Genomic DNA, 16,907 nt, shown 5'->3' with positions numbered 1-16,907 from the left:
GCCTAATCTCCAGAAACCTACAGACTCTGTTTCCTGGAGCCCTAAAATCACCCTCATTAAGATGTAAAGGGGTTTAAGTGTTTGCCATGGTAATATGGGACACAAAGGCAAATGAGAAATTAAACCAAACTGGCTAGGGGTTTATCAATTTTGTTAATTCTTTTAAAGAACCAGCTCCTGGTTTCATTGATCTGTTCTACTGTTTTTTTTTTTTTGTTTTGTTTTGTTTTGTTTTTTTGTTTTTTTTTTTTACTGCTATGGCATTGATTTATGCTCTAATATTTATTATTTACTGTCTTTTTCTGGTTTGAGGTTTTATTTGCTGTTCTTTTTCCAGGTCTTGAAGGTATACGGTTAGGTTGTGTATCTGAGACCTTGCCTTCTTCTTTAGGAAGGCCTGAATTGCTGTATACTTCCTTCATGACCATCTTTGCTACATCCCAGAGGTTTTGGGCTGTCGTTTTTCCATTTTAATTGGCTTCCATGTACTTTTTAATTTACTTTTTAATTTCTTGGTTAACCCATTCATTCTTTAGTAGGATGTTCTTTAATCTCCAAGTATCATTGTCTTTCCAAATTTTTTCTTGTGGGTGATTTCAAGTTTCATAGTGTTGTGGTCTGAAAACATGCACAGTATGATCTCTATATTTTTTAACTTGTTGAGGGCTGATTTGTGTCTCAGTATGTGATCTATACTGGAAAATGTTCCACGTGCTCTTGAGAAGAATGTGTATTCTACTGCTTTAGGATGAAATGTTCTGAATATATCTGTTAAGTCCATCTGGTCCAGTGTGTCATTCAAAGCCTCTGTTTCCTTATTTTCTGTTTAGATGATCTGTCCATTGTTGTAAGTGGGGTGTTGAAGTCCCCTACTATTATGGTATTATTATCAAGGAGTTTCTTTATGTTTGTGATTAATTGATTTATATATTTGGGTGTTCCACACTGGGGCATAAATGTTCACAATTGTTAGATCTTCTTGGTGAATAGACCCCTTACTTATGATATAATGCCCTTCTTCATCTCTTGTTACAGTCTTTATTTTTTATTTTTATTTTTTTTAATGTTTATTTATTTCTGAGGCAGAGAGAGACAGAGCATGAGTGGAGGAGGGTCAGAGAGAGAGGGAAACACAGAATCAGAAGCAGGCTCCAGGCTCTGAGCTGGCAGCACAGAGCCCGACGCGGGGCTCGAACTCACAAACTGTGAGATCATGACCTGAGCCAAAGTCAGTCACTCAACCAACTGAGCCACCCAGGCGCCCCTACAGTCTTTATTTTAAAAGCTAGATTGTCTGATATAAGTATGGCTACTCTGGTTTCTTTTGGCGACCATTAACATGATAGATGGTTCTCCATCCCCTTACTTTCGATCTGAAGGTGTCTTTAGGTCTAAAATGGGTCTCTTGTAAACAGTATATAGATCAATTTCATTTTCTTATCCATTCTGTTAACCTATGTCTTTTGATTGGAGCATTTAGTCCACTGACATTTAGAGTGAGTACTGAAAGATATGAATTTGTTGTCATTGTGTTGCCTGTAGAGTTGGAGTTTTTGGTGGTGTTCTCTGGTCCTTTCTAGTCTTTGCTGCTTTTTGTCTTTTTTGTTTTTTTCTCCCCTTAGAGAGTTTCCCTTAAATTTCTTGCAGGTCTGGTTTGGTGGTGAAGAACTCCTTTAGTTTTTGTTTGTCTGGGAAACTCTATCTCTCCCATTTTGAATGACAGCCTTGCTGGATAAACAATTCTTGGCTACATATTTTCTGATTCAGCACGTTGAATATATCCTGCCAGGCCTTTATGGCCTGCCAAGTTTCTGTGGATAGGTCTTCTGCAAACCTGATCTGTCTTCCCTTATAGGTTAAGGACTTTTTTCCCTTGCTACTTTCATAATTCTTTCGTTGTCTGTGTATTTTGTGAATTTGACTATGATATGCCTCGTTGATCGTTGGTTTTTGTTGAATCTAAAGGGAGTTCTCTGTGCTTCTTGGATTTCTGTGTCTGTGTCTTTCCCCAGGTTAGGAAAGTTTTCCTCTATGATTTGCTCACATAAACCTTCTACCTTTTTTTCTATCTCTTCATTTTCTGGGACTGCTATGATTCAGATGTTATTCCTTTTTTTTAAATTATTTTTTAAATGTTTATTTATTTATTTACTTATTTAGAGACAGAGCATGAGTTGGGGATGGGGAGAGAGAGAGACACAGAATCTGAAACAGGCTCCAGGCTCTGAGCTGTCAGCACAGAGCCCGATGCAGGGCTCGAACTCATGGACTGTGAGATCATGACCTGAGCCGAAGTCAGACACTCAACCGACTGAGCCACCCAGACGCCCCGTGATGTTATTCCTTTTTAATGAGTCACTGATTTCTCTATTTCTTGTATCACGTTCTTTTGCTTTAGTTTCCCTCTCTTTTTCTGCTTCATTATTCTCCATAATTCTGTTTTCTATATCACTGATTTGCTGAGCTACTTCATCCATCCTTGCCGCCATGGCATCCATTCGAGATTACATCTCAATTACAACATTTTAAATTTCATTCTGCCTAGATTTTACCTCTTTTATCTCCGCAGAAAGGGATTCTATGCTTTTTTTTCAACCCCAGATAGTATTCTTATTATCATGATTCTAAATTCTACTTCAGACATCTTGCTTATATCTGTGTTGATTGAGTCCCTGGCTATCATTTCTTCCTGTTCTTTATTTTGAGGTGAATTCCTTCATTTTGTCATTTTGGAGGAAAAAAAAGAACTAATAAAATAAAATTTAAGGATTAAAAAGATTAAGGATAACAAAAAAATCAAATAAAGGGAGCTAGATCCTAGGTATATTTTGGTCTGGTTGTTGAAAGAAGCTTGACTGAATAGAGAAGAAAAGGGAAAGAAAAGAAAAGAAAAAAAAGAAACCATTTAATTTTTTAAAATGTATACAATAAAATAGAATAAAATGAATTGAAGAAGGTAAAATAGAAAAAATAAATTTATGAAAAATAAAAACATGTAGTAAAATTTTTAAAATTTATGTATATATAAAGACAAAAAATAAAAAATAAAGTTTTATCTTTCTGTATCCAAGAATAAGAAAAGAAAAAAAAAAGACAATGAATAGATGGACTAGTGAACAGAATGAAATCCAAATGAAATTACATCCAGTTTCCCCCAGAAGTCAAAGTATGAAGCACTTAATAGTCTGTACACTAAGCAGGTGGAGAGATGTGTAGTGGTCCTCTACAGCTTGGTTGGTGCAGTTGGATGGAGCTTGGTGTAATGGCTCCATTCTCCTCTAGGTGGTGCTGCTTAGCTCATGGGGTGGATTAGTGTGGCGACCCAGCACATGTGTGCGCCTGTGTGCGCCTTTGCAGGAGAGGTGAAAATGGTGTCACCCAACTTCCCAGTCTCTGGCTTGGGTTCTCTACGTGCTCACCAACCAGCAGTAAAGCACCCTTCCTTTGTCTCTGGCTTCCATCTACTCTCTACTTCTATACTGTCCACATCCAAGCCATCAGCCTGCGGGCGGCACCTCCCTCCTGAATTTTATCTCAGATGGTGCTGTATTTCCAAACCCCTCACTTTTGAGGGCCCTGTAGCTTGGACCCACTCCAGTCCTCTGGGGGAAGGTCTCACCAGTCAATGGCTGGGTGCTGGCTTGCCCCCAGGAACATTCCTGCAATCACACCGCTGAAGAGGCTCAGAGATTGTGGCTGGGTGTCAGCTTGCCCCAGAATAAGTTTGTGCGATTGCATAGTGGCAGCAGTTCAGGGAATATGGTAAATCACAACATACAACCAGTGCCAGGTTTCACCACAGGCTGCCATGTTCCAGTACCAGCAATCATATTCTCCGGGGTCTGTTGGGACCTTTGCCTGTGGGGAGGCCAGATGGCCTTTACTAAATGCCCTCCTAGCAGGGGAACTGCTTCTCCTGTGTGGCTCAGAGACCCCTCAGACCTTGCTGCCTGCTCCTGAGGATTCACCCTTCCCACCAGAGCACCGCCAGATGCTGCAGAATTTCTGATGCTGCTCTCGGCTGTTTAGAGTCCTAATGGTATTGAAATCCTCTCCTCCTTTTCCCCTTTCTTGTTCAGTCACTTGTGGTGTTTCCACTGTCTTTCTCTCCAGCTACTTTTGGGGGGCAAAAGTACTTTTCCTGTACTCTACCTCATTTCTCTGTCCTCTCTTTGCAAATGCAGCTCCCCACCCTCCATTGCTTCCCTCTTCCCCATTTCACCTCTTCGTGCTGCAGAATCAACTTCATCCAAACTCTTGTTAATATTGCTATTTTGATTCCTTCCCCTGAATCATGAATTTTTCTATATGGCATCTAGAATATGGGGCACCTGGGTGACTCAGTCGGTGGAGCATCCAACTTTGGCTCAGGTAGTGGGTTTGAGCCCCTCATCAGCTTTGTGCTGACAGCTCAGAGCCTGGAACCTGCTTCAGATTTTGTGTATGTCTCTCTCTGGCCCTCCCACTTGCGCGCTATCTCAAAAAAATATTAATAAACATTACATTTTTCTTTAATTTGGGATTTTTTTCCCTCCTGTTAATTTGTCTCAGGTCAATTTGATTTTTTGATCAGATAGAAGAACCTTGAATGGTAAAGGAAACATTTCCTGCACCACTGTTGGCATAATCAGCAAGATAAACTTTAACTGGCTGGACACCCCTGCAGCTGAGAGATTCTGGGACCTCTGACAAACATCCAGAAGGTTATAATCCTTATGATGTCAGCCTGTGGATCTAATGGAAGCAAGAGTCATGAGAGTCTCTTTTCTCTCACTTACTAAATTTAGATCAGCAAGAGAAATATTTGTGGAAATAGTTCCTTGGGCTTAGTGACTCCATAAAGTTTGGCAGAGTACTCTTGGTTTGACTCATCCATTTCCTCTCAAACATGGTTACCATTGTACTTTTCTGTATTTGTCATAAATACACATGGGGGTGGGGAGGAGGGACACAGGTATATGGAATCTAGATACCTGATGTTCAAGCCAGCCTCACAGAATGGCAAGTTCAGAGTTGTCATCATCCTATTTAGATAAACTTTGCTGTGGGTCCCCTATGTGAAAAGAGATGTGTTTTCTTTCATCTTGTTCTGTGTCCTAAGAGCTTGGTTTTATGACCAATGAGAATACTCCCTCTGGTCTCTGCCATTTAGAGGCTACACCTACCTGGGTTCTACTTGGTGTCCTGTCAAATAGACTAAGTAGACTAAGGTTCTAAGATAAGCAGTTACAAGCAGCAGCACTTTGTCTGGCTATACCAGTTCTCAGGGGAGTTTGTGATAAGAGGTTCACAGCACATAAAGGGGACTTGCCTTTATCATTTCAACCTTTGTTGTTTGTTAGTGCTGGAAAAACCCCATTCCGGTAGTGCCTGCCTGGTTCTATGGATGAGCAAGACTATGACTGGAAGTGTCTCAAATTTGGGGCAGACCAGAGACACCATTTTCAACACACTATCCTCACTGCCTGTGTAACTGATGTGGGGGTCAAAGGCAAAAGGAAAAAATTAAATTTCCTTACAGCTTACAGCCCATTGACAAGTTCTTGAGACAGGCAGAGTGACCCTCATCTAGGAACTCAACTGCCTCGATGTTAATGCTTTGCTAAGGGCAAAAGACAACATTGACTTAACATTATCCTGACCTCCACGATCCTATAAGTCTCCTTTTTAAATATTTATTTATTTTTGACAGAGAGAGATATACAGAGCATGAGCAGGGGAGGGGCAGAGAGAGAGGGAGACACAGAATCCGAAGCAGGCTCCAGGCTCTGAGCTGTCAGCACAGAGCCTGACGCAGGGCTCAAAGTCACAGACCAAGAGATCATGACCTAAGCCAAAGTCGGATGCTCAACCAACTGAGCCATCCAGGCACCCTGTGACACCACTATTTTAAAATCAAAGTCAGAAAGTGTCAGTCCTGATTCTGAATAGAGACTTTTACAGAATACAAAAAACAGCCACAGCCTTGAAGTAAGAAAATCCTTACAGCTTGCCTTTAAAAATTACAGTGCCACTTCTAAGGAGTTTTTTTTTGCTTGATTCTGTCAAGGAGTGCAAGAAGCCCCATATCCCCTTGTGAGAGACCTGGGTGGATGCCCTTGAGAGGTCTTTGGTGAAAACAGGTCCCTGGGCAGGTGACATGCCCCTTTTACAGACATTCTTCAAAGCCTTTGTCATTTCTAATTCTCTTTAAAGCTCAGTAAAGGAAGGACGACCATGCCTGCAAAGTGGCCAGATGGTAAGTTCTGGGCTTGTCCAAGATTTTGTGGTGTGCCCCTGGCCAACCCTGATTACCGTTAGGGTTAAGGATAGCAATTAGGGGTTAGGGGCTAGGGTTTAGGGGTTAGTGTGAGGGTTAGGGGTATGGTTAGGATTTAGTGTTAGGGCTAGGTTTAGAGTTAGGATTAGGGTTAAGGTTAGGTCCCGGAACGTAACAGGGGCTGAACCAACACCAGTGCAGTGATCTCCTTGGAGGGCTGAGTTGAGTCCACCTGTTAGGGTGCATGATTGGCTTAGGGTTTGGGTTAAGAGAACTGCTGATTTTGTGTTCCAGGCTTAGGTTTGTTCTGGATCCCTTTGTGCTGCGGTATCTATGCTGTGAGAATGTCACTGCGATTTTGTTTTTTGGTGAATAATCCTTAGCCAGTCATGGACCCCAAACTCCATTTTTTCCTCAGAGCCTTGATTTGGGCCACCTTAGGGAAAGAGGCTTGACTAAGGTGAGGATAAGTTCCCAGGAGTTGTCAGGGGCCGAAACACCAGCACTGTACTGATTTCCCTTGAGGTTTGAGTTGAGGGCATGTGTTAGGGTTTGAGTCAGGCTTCGGAGTTGGGTTTAGGGGTCAGACCATGGGTTGTTCCAGGCTTAGGTTTGGGCTCAAGATCCCTTGCTGTGGCTCCATCTCAGCCTTGAAAATGTCATGGCCAAATTCTGGGTTCCTTGCTGAAATGTTCTGCACTGGTTCTGGCCCCAAGTCTGTTCTTATCTCAGACTTCAAATCTGGGCCCACTTTAGAGCAAGAGCCATGGCTAGGGTTAGGATTAGGGTCAAGGAGGAGGCAGGGACCAAACCACCATAGGACAGTGATCTGCCTGGATTGCTGAGTTGAGGGCATGCGTTAGATGCAAGTCAGGCTTAGGGTTTGAGTTCATGGACTGGATGATTGTGTGGGCCAGGGTTAGGTTTGACCTCAGGATCCTCTTCTGTAGCAGCGTCCCAGCCCTGAAAATATCATTGTGAATGTCTGAGTTTCTTGCTGAATAACTCTGTATAGCTCATGGTCCCCAAATCTGTTCTTTCCTCAGACCTGGGAGGTGGAACCCCCTTAGGGGCAAGCCAGGCTAGGGTTAGGATTAGGTCCCAGGAGGCATCATGGACTGGACCACCAGCATTGTAGTGATCTCCCTGGAGTGCTGAGTTGAGGACATGTGTTACGGTCAGGTTAGGGTTAGGGTTTGGGTTGGAGAGGCAGACGATGTGGTGGGCCAGGTTGAGGTTTGGGCTCAAGATCCGCTTGTGCAGCTCTATCCCTGCTGTGGCAATGTCATAGTGATTTTCTGGGTTCCTTGCTGAATAATCCTGTGCTGGTCATAGGCCACCAGTCTGTTCTTTTCTCAGATCGAGGAAGTGGGCCTCCTTAGGGAAAGAGCCTTGGCTAGAGTTAGGGTTAGGTCTGGGGAAATGTCAGGGGCTGAACTGACACCAGTTCAGTGATCTCCACAGAGAACTGAGTTGAGGGCACTTGTTAGAGTGTGGGACTGGCTTAGGGTTTGGGTTCAGGGAATTGGTGATGGTGTGTTCCAGGCTTAGGTTTTGTGCAGCTCCATTCTGACCCTGGAAATGTTATGGCGAACTCCCGGGATCTTTGCTGAAGAAGGCTATACCACTTATGGGCCACAAATCCATTCTTTTCTCAGACCTTTGATGTGGGCCCCCTGATGGCCAGAGCCAAGGCTAGGGTTATGGTTAAGTCTCTGGAGGTGTCAGAGGCCAAACCACCAGCACTGTGGTGATCTTTTTGGAGGGCTGTGTTGAAGGTGTATGTTAGGGTGTGAGTGAGGGTTAGGGGTTGGGTTCAGGAGCCAGATGATGGGGTGGTCCAGGTTAGGTTTGGGCTTAGGATGCCCTCCTGCAGCTCTATCCCAGCCTTGGAAATATCATGGCAAAATTCTGTGTTCCTCGCTGAAATGTTCTGTGCCAGTCCTCACCCTAAATCTTTTCTTATTTCAGACCTCATAGCTGGGCCCTTTAAGTTCAGAGGCCTGATGATTTGTGGGCCAGGGTTAGGTTTGGCCTCAAGATCCACTTCTGCAGCACCATTCCAGCCCTGAAAATATGGTAAGCTTCTGAGTTCCTCACTGAGTTATTCTATGCAGGTCATGGGCCCCAAATCTGTTTTTTACTCAGAACTTGAAGGTGGAACAGGCCTGAATAAGGAAGCAGGTCCTGCCTTGGGGTGGGGAGTTCAGACAGGACCATACCCCAGCCCACATTTTCACCTCATGGGGCCTGGCTAAGCCTTATCTGGACCCTTGACCTCAGACACCATGAGATGTTAAACGTGCCTTGTTTCAAGCCGCCCAATTCACTGTAATCTTGTTTATGCCAGGATCACTGACGCCAGTGTCTTCCTATGTTGAGCACACTTACACCCTTCTCTTTGAAAGGCACCTGTGCCTCTGGGAGGTGGTGCCACACCAACGGACTGGTCCCTGTGAGCCACACAGAGACAGTCGCCGTGATTTCTCTGTTGCTCACAGCAGCTGAGCACGTTCATTGAAGATCTGTGCATGTGTTTGCAGGGATGACCCAACACAGGCTCTGTCACGGGCATGAGTCTGCACAATTCAGGTACACAAAGTACCACACTGCCTTCCCAAAGGGGCATCGTGGTGAGTAGAGTGTCAAGTAGAGTAAAGATGCCAAGAACAGAAAGGATTTTACTGCCTCCACTCTGACCGGGGTCTGTAGTCTCTAATTGACTAATTGTTCCAGCCACCCCTGAACTCCAGCAAGAGACCCCAAAGGCAAAGCATCCCTTGCTGGAACTAACACTACACCCTCAACCAGCAAGGACTGCCCTGAGCTGGCAAGACCCTGCCCGGGACTGACCCCACGACAATGAGGGGCCTAACCTCAGTGTCCCCTTACATGCACCCACCAACCTCCCTGGCCCCCTGCACATACCCAGTGCCCACCTGCACCCACCCTCGTCCCCCATGCACACACCCACCTGTTCCCCTGTGTGTACCTATATGGCTCTCCTGCACGCACCAACCTGCCCCCTGCCCATACCCACCTGCTTCCTGCCATGGATGCATCTGTACCCCAGCACACACCCACCCACCTTCACTCTTTCTGTAGGAACCCACCCACTTCCCTGCCCCCTGCATGCACTCAACATGCCTTTACTCCACCTGCACACAGACACATGCCCATCTGCACGCACCCACTCTTCCTGCTGTTCCCCTACATGCACCATCATCCCCCATGCACCCACTCACCCACCCTCCTCCTGCACACACCCACCTGCCCCTCTACATGTGCCAACCTGTTCCCCTGGCCCCCTGAATGCACCAACTCACTCCCTTGCCCCTATGCATGCCACCACCTGCCCCCCTACATGTGCCAACCTGTTCCCCTGGCCCCCTGAATGCACCAACTCACTCCCTTGCCGCTATGCATGCCCCCACCTGCCCCCCTGTATGCACCTACTTACACCCCTCTGGAACCAACCTGCCCCCTTGCCCCCCTGCATGCACCCACAGCCTCCCTGTACATGCCCAGATGGTCCCTCTACATGCATCACCTACCTGTTCATGCACCCACCTGCACCCTTGCTCCCTGCATGTACCCATGGGCCCCTCTGCATGCACCCACCCACCTTCACTCCCTCCTGCACATACCCTGGGGCCTCTGTTTCAATTTCCCTTAGATAAACCTGGATGTGTTTTCAGCTCTTGGGTAATAGTCCCTGAGACGTTGGTTCACTATCTTCCTGGTGTCATCATCACTGAAATGAATTACATTCTTGTGTCACTCCCACTCTTCTCTCTGCCTCTGGATTCTGTCATCATCGAGTGGCCATACCCAGTCTGTTTGGGGCCCCTGGAGCTGGTGCTCTCGTATCCCATGCCCTGGTTATAGGACGCAGCAGTTGGAGGAAAGAGACAAGGCCAAGTGCTCCTGAGGAGACCTGGTACATCTGCAGGAAAATCCCAGGGCACCCCCCTCCCAGGGAAGAAGTGTGCCTAGGCTTGCAGCAGGTGCAGCCAAGGCCCTGATGCCCTGACAGGCTTCACAACATGACTGGAGTCTGGGGAAGCTCTCATCCAAGTTGGAACATGAAGAGGAGAGTTTCTCTCCACATCTTTCTGGATTCAGGTTCACGTTGTTGGAGGTTCATCTCCAGGAAGAGACCATGAGTGGAACTTCTGACTTGTCCCGTAATGTTGTCCCTAGAGGAATGGTCTGCATGGGTGACAAGATGATTCTTCCACATGGCTGTAGGCAGGTGTGGGGTCTCCAGGCTGGCACTGCTCTGCCCTCAGTGGTGTCCCTACTCTGCTCCTGTCCTGCCTTCTCTGGGTAGCTATGAAACAAGCAGGGAAATGGAAGAGCAGGTGAAACTTTGGAAGAGGCCACATCCCCTTAGATGCTCAGGACTGTCAGACCTGATGTTCACACAATTGCTACTGTGAGTATGGTCAGAGGAAACACCCATGGACGTAAAAGGGCTGTTGGCATGAATCATTACTAACAATCACAGCGTCTGCAGTTTCATGGCCTGAAATGGGTCCTCTTGAGACACACCAACGTGTCTAATGGCCCCCATTGCCCATAAACACTCACAGGAGCTGGGAAGGCACCACTCCCACCTGATGGATTGTGCCAGTATCTGTTGGACCCACCTGCTCGGAGCAGCCCAGGCGGCAGGGATCCAATTACAGACTGGCTGTCCCTGCCTGGTACAGCACCTGCTCTCTAGAATCTTCCTTGTGTCTGTGTTCCTCATCCCTTTCCCTCTGCCTTTCTGTCCCCTGTCCCTAACTTCATGCTGAGTATTCTTACAAGCCAGCAGTTCAGCTTAGGGGAAATTGGGTGGCCAAGAGAGGCTCACCACACTAAATGAATCTCAAAACATTCTGGTTATTACCTCCCAGGCCAAAAGACTATCCATTTCCCTGGGTGCATCCTGGCTCTTTGCTGGAAATGAGGGCACTTTTTAAATCTTCATTATTTTAAAATAACAAGTATTGGTTGGGATGTGGAGAAAAAGGAACACTCATGCACTCTTTTTTTTTTTTTTTTTCCCTCATGCACTCTTGGTGGGAATGCAAACTAGTACAGCTACCTTGGAGAACAGTATGGAGTTTCCTCAAAAAGTTAAAAGTAGAACCACCCAATGGTCCATAATTCCACTCCTGGGTATTTACCCAAAGGAAAGGAAATCACTGTCTGGAAGAGACCTCTGCACCCTCACATTCATAGCAGCATTTTTCGTAATGGCCAAGTCACGGAAACAGGTTAAGTGTCCATCCAATGAGTGATGCTTATACAAAGGAATATTGCTCAGCTGTAAAAAAGAATGGGCAGATCTGGAGGACATTATGCTGAGTGAAATAAGCGAGACACACGAGAAAAGGATGTGTGGTCTCACTTACATGCGGAATCTGAAGAAAAGATAGAAGCCAAGCACAGAATGACCTGGGGTAGGGACACGTTGATTGTGGGGCACACTGTGGCAGTGATGCAGGAGGAAGCCTGGAGACCTGGCGCCCAGCATGGTGACCAGCTGACAGCCCTGTACTGAGTGTGTGTGACTTCAGATGCTGTGACCACACACAGATGGTAACTGAGTGGGGAGAAGGCGGGTCCAGAGCTTGGCTCCAGCTATCATGTCACTGGTACGTGTGCCTCAAATCACTGTGCCAAACATCCTTAATAGATGCAGTTCTCACTAAAATGTTTTAAGTTTTAAAAGTAAAATAAAACAACCAACCTGTGTGGAGATTTTAGGGACACAGGTGCAAAGTCCAAACATCAGGTCCATGAGAATGTGTCTCCAGTGCTCACTTCGATACCTAAGGTGTCCCAAACCATTGGTGCCACTGCCTGCCCTCCAGGGACTCCAGGTTGCTAGGTAGATGTGGGTCAACAAAAGGGGCAGGACTTGCACCTCTTAGGACTGAAGCTACCTGTGAGCCTCTGTGTGCTAAACTGGGGTGACAGGAAGGAGCAGACACCCTCATCCTGTCCATCCCGGACATCCACCTGTGGTGGACCAGATGTGCTGCTGATTCTGCCTCGGGAGGTGTGTCACTTGTGCCGGTCTTTACACTGGCCTCCTCAGATGGGAGGTGGCCCAGGGGAACCCCCCTGAACCCCTGTTGTGTGGGGAAACTGGAATTCGAGACCCCTTGTGAGGAGATCCTGGGGATATCCCAATATGTGCAGAGCCCCTGGCACCCCACTCAGGCCTGCTGGGGCCCAGAGATATCAGTGGGAGCCCCACTTGCCACATACAGAATTGTGCAAAACAATACATGCCTGTTGCTTCCATAAGGGCATTTCTGTGGTTTGGATACATTGATAGGTGACCCCGGCAAAGTCCAGCTCAGTGTTTTGAGCTCAGCTGCCTTCAGTGGCATACATCCCTCTGGTTCTCTTGCTAGCCCTGCCCTCCCAAGAGAAGCTTCTAGATGCTGGGTGGGCAGACTGAAGATGGACGGCCTGAAAATGGGTCTGCTCTCTTTGCTCCAACAGGCCCCTGGACCTCCAACAGCCCAAGATTATTCTCTGTGCAACAGCCTCAGCAGCCACCTGAGATGCAACACAATGTCCCTGGTCAGCACGGGCGGCCACCCTACTCCACAGTGATCCAGCCCAGAGCCCCTCGGTGCAGTGACCAAGACCCGGGCTGCAGAGGCTGGGCTGTGGCACACAGGTCAGGCCCTGTCTCTCTCAGTCTCTGTCTCTGTCTCTATCTCTCCATGTCGTCCCTCTACTGGGTGCCCTCAGAAGCCAGCTTGTCACATGGACACTACCCACGCGGGTGTCCCAAGAGAAGTGGGCACAGCTGCACAGCCACTTTGGTGGGAACCTCAGGAGTCCACCTGGGGAGCTGTGGGGGATCCAGGAAGAAGACCCAAATTGCCCCCTCCTGTCCCACCCCAGACACACTGCCTGGCTGGATCCTCCCTTGCCTGCACGTGGACTCCACAATCCTCAGGGGTGGCAGGCAGCTTCCCACCTCTCTTCCATCTGGAGGTGACACCCTCCCTGCAGCTCCCCTGCACCTGCTCTGTCTGCTGACAAATGATGTTTACAGAATGAAGGATGAAAAACACATCAGTTCAGTCTGGTTGGACAAGAATGAATATGTCCATGTGAAGTACTCAGGCTGAGATTTGGTAAAGCTATTTCCAAACAAGAAGTTTGGGCTACAAATATTAGAAAGCCCATCTCAGAGGGGCTCTTACGGTAATGGCATTTAGTGGTATCACCGAAGACATAGTCAGAGCTGGGGCCAGAGCTGAATGATATCTCCAGGCAGGAATGTCCTGACCTTCTGTTTCCATTCCCAGCACGAGGACCTTTAGCCCTCATGCTACAAAATAGTTACCAAATAGCTACCAGAGCTCCAGGCATGACACCAACATCCCACACTAGAAGGAAGGGGCTGGGGGAAAAGCTGATGGGGTCTCTAGCAGATATTTTTTTTTCCTTTCTTTTTTGCCTCGCAGAGTCCCATTCACCCCCTGGAACAATAGGTGGCAAAGGAAAGGGGCATTATTGCTGTGACCATGGGTGCCCCTGGGTTCTTGTACTCCCATGTTTTCCTCCCACCTCCCCCAGGATGTCAAAGGCACTGCTAACCCACTCAGCATGTCTGGGGAAAAAGTGTCCCAATCCAGGCCCACGTCCCTGCAAGTCTGTCTCCTCTTGAGTCTGTCTCATAATTGGTCCCTTCCTGGCCAGCTCTCTGATGCCTTCAGACCTTTAAAAATAATTGGTGCAGCTTTTCCACTTGTGTTCAGCAGAAAGATTGGGTCAAATTTCCTAGTCTAACATTGCAAGTCCACAAATCAAATCTTACAATTTTGAATACTGGGGGTATATTTTGAGGGTAAAAACACTAAAGTGAAGAGATAATAAGGTTTGGCTAGTAATTACAAATTAACAAGTATGTTTAATTAGTAAATATAAGTGGAAATTAGTAAATACATGTAATCTGAGTTAATGCCCCAGATTGATCTAATAATTCATGCCCCACATTGATCTAAGAATTCATTCGCCTATTCAACAAAAATCTTAAAAAAATTTTTTAATGTGTATTTATTTTTGAGAGAGAGAGAGAGAGAGAGAGAGAGAGAGAGAGAAAGAGAGAGACCGAGTGCAAGTGGGGGAGGGGCAGAGAGAGGGAGACACAGAATCGGAAGCAGGCTCCAGACTCTGAGGTGTCAGCACAGAGTCCGACATGGGACTCAAACCAACAAACTGCGAGATCATGACCTGAGCTGCAGTCGGGCGCTTAACTGCTTAACCGACTGAGCCACCCAGGCTCCCCTCAACAAAAATCTTTAAGTACTCACTGTGAAACAGGTACTGCTCAAGGGGTTTAGAACTTTTTAGGGAGCAAAACAGTGGAGGACACTTCCCTTTCAGGGGTGTGCCCTGCATGGTCTCCTCGACAAACACCCTCTGTCTTTTCCCCAAGGCACAGATTGACCATGCACTCTGAGGCACTCTAGGCAAAGGCCAGAGTGCAGGTGTTCTAGAGAGGGACAGAAAGATGGAGTTGGGTGGGGGTAGAAAGAAGCAAGCAGGGCAGGGGCCATGGGCAGAGTCCCGCTGTGGTTCCTCCTCCCACATTGGTGAGGAGGGTCCCTACCCCATCTCTTTTCCCCGCTAGTTAATAATGTGTCCCAGGTGCCGTGAGCCTGGCTGACATGGGGCACAGCTCCAGTCCTGTCCCACAGCCCCATTGAGAGCTTTCACTTGGTGAGGTCACATGCGAGGTGTTTGCTCATCAACACAGTGTCCTGAGGATTTGTAGGAACAAAGCTATTGTCCTCAGTAACTCTTGACTTTTCTCTTTCTTAGGATGATAATGCCTTAGCAGACTACAGTCGTTTCCTCCGGTCACCTGTGCAGGGGAAAGCAAAGGCCTCATGATTGGCCAGGAGTTGGGAAGGAGGTTTTCCAGTCGCTGGGGAGGTCGGGGTCAGCTGACTACCCTCATGACCCCCCACACCCCACATCCCAGCTCAGAGAGTGTCTTTCTGTGAGCCCAGTGGGCACCAACCTCACCTTGTGCTATAGTCCCTGCCCTCTCCTTCGGGAAGTCTCCCTTCCCTTACCCTGCCACCTACTGTACCTGTGTGCTGAACACTCTTTTTGGAAAGCTAAGACTTGACACACTCAGAGACATAGAATGACACCAGCTTCCTGCAGAGATGATGCCCCTCTTACTACTGCTCGCCTAAGTCCAGTTATAGGGATCGCGATGTTCTGTGGGACTCTGAGATGTACTGGGAGCTAGCCTACAGGCATAGAGGAGCCCCAGACTGCCCAGGAGGGTCCAAACCAAAGTATGAGCTATGATACTCCCCACCCGCCTTTGCCCATCTGGGATATGCTGCCTTTAGGTGCTGCAGAACCTGGTGGAAAAGCTGAGTCCAATGTTACAGGCAGCTTCCTGGGGGCCAAGCCCCATCCAGGTGCTCACCAACTTGTTTTCTTTGTGCTGCCTGATCCCACCTTTTATGTTTTCTCATCTTTTCTAGCTGTCTTCAGGAGGACGAGCAATCTAACATACCAAGGCCTCTGACATCAGAGGAGAAGCTATTTTCTTCATTGGAAAAATATTTCAGATGATATGAATCATACACAGTAAAGTTGAAAACAGACCAAAGTGGGTTTTGCTGTTGCCAAAACCTACTTCTACAGGTAATGACCGCTAGTCAGTGAACTTTCTCTCAGAACCTGTCCTTCTGTGTATACACATATGGGTTTGCGGTCACCAGCACCATACCCTGATGTGTTTCTGGTGACATTGACACATAGCCACTCTCACATCAGAGACAAAGCCACCTGTGGCCCCATGGGGACATCACACAGCTCTGGGACTAGTCTTTTGCTGGTGGAAGTTCTTCATATTCCCCTTTTTCCTGCTTTGTGAACAATGAACACTGTATGTACATTATTGGCAAATGTGCAGGCATTTCTTCTGAAAATTATTCTAGAAATGAATTTACTGGACCCATGTGTGTGTGCATTGTGAATTTTGATAGATACTTTACACAGTTAAATTTTACTCCTAAAAGCTACACTGGAATATGAAAGTTCCCATTTCCCCATTCTCACCATCTTGGGCTAGTGACAATACTGATTTGTTTTTTTTTTTAAATATTTTATTCATTTTTGAGAGACAGAGACAGAGCTTGAGTGGGGGAGTGTCAGAGAGAGAGGGAGACACAGAATCTGAAGCAGGCTCCAGGCTCTGAGCTGTGAGCCCAGAGCCTGATGAGGAGCTCGAACTCATAGACCGTGAAATCGTGACCTGAGCCAAAGTTGGATGCTTAGCCAACTAAGCCACCCAGGTGCTAATTTTTTTTTTCTAATTTGATTAAATGCTAGAACACATTGTATGGGTGGCTTTTCATGGCTGCAGTCAAGTCATGACCAAGATGTTTGTTGATCATTTGGATTTTTTTGGTTAATTGCTATTCATATCCTCTTCCCAGTTTCCAACCAGTGTTTCAGCCATCACAGATTTGTAAATGCTCCATGTGTCTTATGAATGCTCATTTCTGTGACATAATGCTGCCTTTGCCGATGGTCCAGGAGGAGATGCGTTCATTAACCTAATGACAAAAACTATCAGCTGCCAGGTCAACAGTTA

At 46.9% G+C, this 16,907-nt stretch overlaps 1 long non-coding RNA gene across 1 annotated transcript; it reads left to right on the top strand.

Annotated features, from left to right (window-relative positions):
- Positions 1 to 6,199: 6,199 nt before the first annotated feature.
- Positions 6,200 to 16,205, top strand: LOC122203692. Its single transcript, XR_006195296.1, has 4 exons — positions 6,200 to 6,238; positions 8,240 to 8,338; positions 12,767 to 12,947; positions 15,790 to 16,205. It is a non-coding gene; the product is annotated as an uncharacterized LOC122203692 (long non-coding RNA).
- Positions 16,206 to 16,907: the final 702 nt, after the last annotated feature.

Source organism: Panthera leo, chromosome D3, assembly GCF_018350215.1.
Source record: "Panthera leo isolate Ple1 chromosome D3, P.leo_Ple1_pat1.1, whole genome shotgun sequence".
In the NCBI taxonomy this organism is placed as follows: Eukaryota; Metazoa; Chordata; class Mammalia; order Carnivora; family Felidae; genus Panthera; species Panthera leo.
Note: the sequence above shows the minus strand (reverse complement) of the source record. Positions and strands in the feature narration are given on the sequence as shown.